The sequence below is a fragment of the Vigna unguiculata genome, chromosome 9 (genome assembly GCF_004118075.2).
Source record: "Vigna unguiculata cultivar IT97K-499-35 chromosome 9, ASM411807v1, whole genome shotgun sequence".
Classification (NCBI taxonomy): domain Eukaryota; kingdom Viridiplantae; phylum Streptophyta; class Magnoliopsida; order Fabales; family Fabaceae; genus Vigna; species Vigna unguiculata.
Genome location: NC_040287.1, coordinates 22,782,641 through 22,789,345, shown reverse-complemented (window position 1 = coordinate 22,789,345; position 6,705 = coordinate 22,782,641). Strand labels below are relative to the sequence as shown.

Here is a 6,705-nt window from a genome sequence, read left to right as displayed (position 1 = left end):
ATTTGGTTTCTTATTTTTCAGGCACTTATTATAAATTAATAAAGCTACGTTGGTTCTACATTTCTTTCTTTACCTACTTAGTTTTTATTTTTTAGCTTTACCTTATTATTTGTCCTATTAGTTTGATAATCATAGGTAGTGTTCTAGAATTTAGCTTTACTTAGTAGTTGTATTCTTACTCTTCGCATGTAGAAATAGTTGATTAGGATTTTAATTCTCTATTTTCAGTTTTGGCTTTAAATCTGTTTGTTATACTAAGCTTTCATAGGTTTGAGTAGTAGAAATTTTAGTAAGGTGCTATTTTGTGAATTTAATTTTCTCTTGAGCGTTCATGAATTGATTTAGACTTGCGTAGATATGGATATAATATTTTATAAACCATTCACTACAAAAAAATTACTATTTAGTGGGAGTTAATTTTTGGAGGTTATAAAAACCCTCCACAAAACAATAATATTTAAAATGGTTGTGTTAAGTTGTCTAAGTGTTAAGATTAGTGGGGATTTTAATTATTTTTTGAAAAGTTTTATAACCTCCGTAGATTTCTACACCTTTAACTCTCCTAATTTTTTTAACCTTTCCTTCCAGAGTTTTACATTCTCGCTCTACTCAAGGGTTTCCACACATTTCCAAACCCACATTCTCGTTTTTGTTCAGAATGCTCTGTCAAGCTCGATTTGAATTCATCAAATCAGCATTCATCTTCTCATCTCCGTCCAAGGTTTTACACTCACTCTCCTAAATTTTTTCCTAAATATCCAAACACTAGCATTTTCGTTTTTGTTCAGAAAGGTCCGTCATCAAATTGGCGTTTTGAAAGCTCGTTCTAGAAGTTCGATTTGGATCCATCAAACCGATATTCATCTTCGTCCTCGCTCATCTGCCAGTGCTCGTCATCTCCGTCATCGCTCATCGGCCAGTGGTCGTCGTCAATGCTTGTTGGCCGTTGCTCGTCTCTCAGTGATCGTCTCTTAGTGAGTGTGGGTTTGACCCTAATTTTTTAACCCTCTTTGATATGCAGAGAGATGTTTGCTCTAGTCCTTTCATTTGGCCTTCTCCTCACTGCATTAAGAAGCAGAAAGGCTAGGTCATGGCGCTATGGTTGTGGTAAGTGTTTGTCACAATGTCATAGATAAATTATAATTCCAAAACCTTAAATTTTTAGGTGAAAACTGTGACATCTGAAACATATAATTTGTTACAGTAGCAGACTATTTATCTCTTTCTTTCTGGGATGAGATTGGGGAGAGTGACAATGATAGAGACAACATGCTTCTTCAACTGGAGCAAGAATGCTTGGATATTTATCACAGGAGAGTTAAGGAGACGAGGAAGCACAAGGCTGACATATATTAATGGGTGGCAGATGCTGAAGCTCAAGCAACTAATATTGTTTCTTCCCTTAGGGAATCTACAATGCTCCCACGAGTAGGTTTGGTTACGTTGCTAGTTCATTTTCTGTCGTTGTAACTTGTAATTTATATTAATGGGTGGCAGATGCTTATTAGTTGTGATGTGAACAAGAACTAGAATGTGCTATATGATGTCTTCTATTATCTTTTATGAACACTGGAAATTGAAAATGTAACCTTGGCATAAATTGAAGATCAAATATTTGGCTCTCCCATGTTGTGGAGATAGGAAGAGTATGCAGTCTTAACTCTTAATAATGGCTATACTAGAGGAGGATAGGTGTTCCTGTTTGTATATTAATTTTTCGAAGTGAATTTCCACAAATATGTTCTATTTTTCTAAATTTTTTCTAAAATTAAGTTTCATTAAATTTTGAACGCTATGTTTACTGGAGTCATTAAATATTCAATAGTTGATTATTTCTTCTCATTTTTTTACTTTTTATTGCCATTTCTGATTGTTATTTACAAGATCTTGTGTTTCCCTCTTTAGAGTTAGCGTCACACTATTGAATTGACAAAGTACTTGTTCGACTAATTTTCTGCATTCGATAGGGAAAAGGATCCTTGAAGCAGCAATTAGCTGCCATTAAACTTGTCTTAGAGGATTTGAGGTCAAAGAAGGATGAAAGAATAAAGGAATTTTTAGAGATAAAGTCCCAAATTTCTCAGATATGTGATGAAATAGCAGGTTGTGGACAGTACACAAGTGTCACAGACTCAGATGTAAATCAAAGTGATCTGACATCAAAGAAATTGGGGGAACTCAAGTCGCATCTACAGGAGCTTCAGAATGAAAAGGTTTTACCAAATTCATAATACAGATAAATAGTGTTGATAGTTCCAGATAAGAGGAGTTGTTAAAGTCAAGCCTCATGGTCCCATCACTAAGTTCCCTCTCACTTTCTCTTTATCTCTTTCTTTCTTTTACAATCACTTTTTCATTTGGTTGTTTAGAACAAGTTGTTGAGGTTAATATTGATGTGATATTACTATGATTCTAAGTCAGTAAAATGTTAAAGACACTTCTAATGTTACTGCAGAATAAAATGCTTCTTTGAGAGATTGTGGTTACCTAGATGTCTTGGTAAATGAGAGTGATAGTATGAGAATTGAAGTTTACATAGTTAAGATAAGGGTAATATATTTCTTGCATGTTCTGCACCAACATTCCTTGTATTTGGAATGGAGACCAGGTCATGGTAAGTTCTAAATTTATTTCTGTTGCTGCTTAGGTAATATATAAGGGTTATATCCATCATTAGTTTTTTCATTATTTCCTATGCTATTGGTGTTATATTTAATAAGTAGTTACTCTTCTTCTCCACCCTCTTTTTTATGTAGCCTCTTAGAATTTTCTTGTCTTCTCTCCAATTCAGAAATAGTCACTAGATTTGAAGAAACACAAGTGCATCAAGGTAGATTTCTCTCCTAAGGGTTGAAAGAGTGAGCGAGTATCTCAATGCTTCCCAAACTAAATTCCACCTTTATTCCTACCTCTGCTTTGTCTGATGCTCCTCATAATTGTAGATAACATGTGGAATGATGGCTTCTCAATTTTAGGCTTTTCTTGATGCCACTGAGTGTCTCTATAAAACACAAAAGCTTGCCGGCAAACCTGCTGGAATTATCTCCAGCACTCGATACCAAGGTGGTCAAGAAGAGACTACAATGTAATAACACCCTCTTTCTGATTGTAATTTCTTATAATTCCCAATTCCTTGATTTGAATGAAAGAGTTTATTTTCTTAAATTTTCAGTACATTATTTACTGATTGTGATGGTATCATCCCTCTAGTTCACCGTGGAATGGTATTTGTTCCATTTGGAATAAGATTTACATACAACCATGAGTTTGAAAATATGGAGGAAGTGAAAGGTGGAAGTCCTTATGGTTCACGAGCATGGCTATTACTTGTATGCTTTGTGTGTTTGACGCAAAGAAAGCTAATAGATTTGAAGTAATCACTTCCTCCAGGTCAGTAATAGAATCTGTAGTTTAATTGAATAATTGTTCTTCTAAAGGCATTTTTTTTTTTCTGCAGGGAAGACCTTAATATGGGTTAATATGGAATTGGTAAAAAAACATATTTAATTCAAATCTCTAAATAAAGTTCAACTTTGTAAGAGTTTTTTTTTCAAAATTCTTTGGATTAGTTAAATGAAATTAAAGGAGAGTTTATTTTAATTTGGATTTTAAATTTAAAATATGAAGGGGTTAGTCTTTAACTTATTTTATTAGGTCTTTGGCAAAAGCAATACAAGCCTAAATGCTGAGCAAGATTTGATGATGATAAAAAGCCATGAAAGCCATCTGGAAGCCAATATGAAGACCATGTGTTGTAGTGTTTAAAGCTATCTTGTAAAAAAATTAGATTATTAGATTATTATACAAGAAAAATGTGTTTTAAAAACAAATATAATGATTGTCACTTAGAATAATTGATTATCTGAGCTGAACCATTTTTTCAAGAAAACACTGAATAATCGATTATCTGCTCAAAATTTGTTTTCATAAACCACACTGAATAATCGATTATCACTAGTGATAATCGATTATCCTGGTCAGTTGGGCGCGACTGTTCAGTTTTTTTGACCTAATTTCTAGAACCCCTATTTAAGGAACCTCAGAGTTACTTCTCACTTACCTTTTGAGAAGCTAGAGTACTAGTGTTGTGACTGCAAAAGAGTTCTCTGAGTGTTCTCAATAGAAGCTTTGAAAAACCTAGTGTGGGTAGAGCGATAACTTTTCCTGAGAGGTGTTCTAGGAGATTGAGTGCTGCTGCTGTTGCTAGGAAAGCTAAGGTCAAGGTTCTCTGTGTGATTCAGAGAGGTGTTCATCTCTTGTGTGATTCAAGAGAGGTGTTTTCTTTCCTTACACTCTTAATATCTGATTGTAAATTTGTTACTTCCTAGTGATTTAGTTAATCTCGTTTTTAAGAGATTAACAACTGGATGTAGGGTCTTTTGATCCGAACCAGTATAAATACTTGTGTTCAAATCTTCTTCTCTATCTCTTTATTTCATCTATTATTGTGTTTTAAAGAAATTATTTATTGATCTAATTGATAAATTTTGGAAAAATTTTAAAGTATTAATTTTATTATTTAAAAACCAATTCTTTTTTCACCTTCCCTACTTTAGGTTTCTTTGTTAGATGCTCAACATTGATGCAATTTTCTTCTATATTTTTTTTTTATATTTCAGAATAATGTTATATTCTAATCTATTAAATTCTTTACTTTTTTTTATTTATAAAAGTATCAACTTAACCGATTAGATTATAGGAAATGAATAAATAGTAATCAATTTTAGGAAAACCAATTTAGTTATTATAATGATTAATTTATAAACTAAATATTATTAATATATGAAATAGTTTTATTATAAACAAAAAATTATAATTAATTTATAAATTGGTAATTAAATTAGTCTCTAATAATAGTTACTAAATTTAGATTATTAAAAAATTATTGTATAAATTGATCATTAATTAGAGATCAATTTAGACACTAAATTTATTATAATATTTACAATCAATTATAAATTTTATACGTATCAATGATTTATAGTTTATAAATTTGTATTTAAATTAGTCATTATAATAATTAATTATTTTTTATCTCTAAAATTGGTAATTATTTTAAAATTTTCTTATAGTGTATTTTTTTTAAGAAAAAAGGAATTATATTTTTCTTAGAATGCGATTCCTGAAAATTTAACTTTTGAGACAATTATATATATATATATATATATATATATATATATATATATATATATATATATATATATATATATAGAATGTGATTGATATACAACATGAAATCATATACAAAAGCTTAATTATTAATTCCTTATAATTTGAACCATTAATTTGACATTTTCTTTTCTGTCTTGAAGTTAATATTTTGTCTTGAAACTATAATTGAGTTATGCTTCTTCAGCTTTATTATTCTAACTTATAGAAAAAGTTTATTCTTGTTTTCATTCATTATTTGTCTTCTAACTTGTATGGTTTTCCTTTGTTAGGTGCTTAAGCATTGATGCAAGTTTTGCTTGGTGGTTTTGATTTTTTTCTTTTTTATTCAAGTTGGTTAACAGTGAATATTTACTGTTCTGTTTTATAAAGGTTACGTGCTATCGTAAATTTTGAATAGTTCATTTGGACTGTGTTGAAGTGCTTTATTTTGTGACTAATGATTTGGTATATTTTACTATCATAATTTGCTTATATAGAGATTTTTCTTAATGTAGCGAAACTGAAAGATATGAGCAATTTTGTCATGGGCCGCTTTGGGATGATTGTGGACAACTTTAAAGTTGTCAAAGATCCAAACATTAGTTCTTATTCTATCTCATTCCAACATTAATTTGTGTACAGAAAAGTCATAGCATCAATGATGTTTGAAACTTTTTTAACTCTATTTGCTAATATTTGGTTAGGTCTCGGTTTCATTAATTCCATAACTTTCATTTTCTTGGTTGGGGTTTTCTTGTCATTATGGTTGGGTGCATCTGTCCTGGGCCTTGGGGAGTGGTTTATCAAGCGAATGCCACTTGTTCATCTTATTGATTGGAAAAGAATAGGTTCTTTCTATATGTGTCCTTTTCTTCATTTTATCTCTAATTTCTATTTCCCATTTCTAACTTTTTCTTCAAACAGTGACGTCGTCCACATGGTTAGTGATGAGCGCGTATTTTTGTCCTCATTCAGTGTTTAATTCTGGATATTTAATTGAATTTGTGTGTTTAAAGATTGATTTAATTGGGATTTCCTATAATTGGGTTTATTGAGCATGAGATACAAAAACATGTTAAAAATAGCTTTTTAGTTGCATAAATGTTCTTTGGATATTTTGAGGTGTGTTAGTGCAGCTGCAGCTAAGTTGAGCTCATGGAGGTGTGGAAATAAATTGATTAAAGCTTCATGAAACCTTAAAGATAAATCCAAGAATAAGAAATTATCAAAAGCACAAAAATTCAAGCCAAGCATTGCATGAAGACGGCAAGAAAAGCTTGAAAAAGTGAATAAGTCTGGCTAAACCAAGAAGAGAGGAACAAAAAAATTGGACCTTGCGGTTTTCTTTATCTTTATGATAGAAGATAATTTGGGAAAAATATATCCTTAGATATTTTATTTGATATTTTTAAATAATTATCTTATTTAATTATATCATAAAATATTAAAAGATAATAACTACCAAATCTTTTTAAATATGAGAATATCTTCTTGAATCTTTTTAGTTCCACAACAAACAAATATATCTTGAAGATATTGGATTATTTAGAAGAT

General features: G+C 30.7%; 1 long non-coding RNA gene across 5 annotated transcripts; it reads left to right on the top strand.

Annotated features, from left to right (window-relative positions):
• The first annotated feature begins 560 nt into the window (after positions 1-560).
• Positions 561-3,534, top strand: LOC114164045. 5 transcript variants are annotated; one of them, XR_003599465.1, is made up of 5 exons: positions 561-1,107; positions 1,205-1,428; positions 1,968-2,213; positions 2,792-3,085; positions 3,173-3,534. It is a non-coding gene; the product is annotated as an uncharacterized LOC114164045 (long non-coding RNA). The 5 variants fall into 5 exon arrangements; XR_003599464.1 differs by having other exon boundaries at positions 3,211-3,286; XR_003599466.1 differs by lacking the exon at positions 3,173-3,534 and having other exon boundaries at positions 565-1,107; positions 2,792-2,858; positions 2,943-3,165.
• Positions 3,535-6,705: the final 3,171 nt, after the last annotated feature.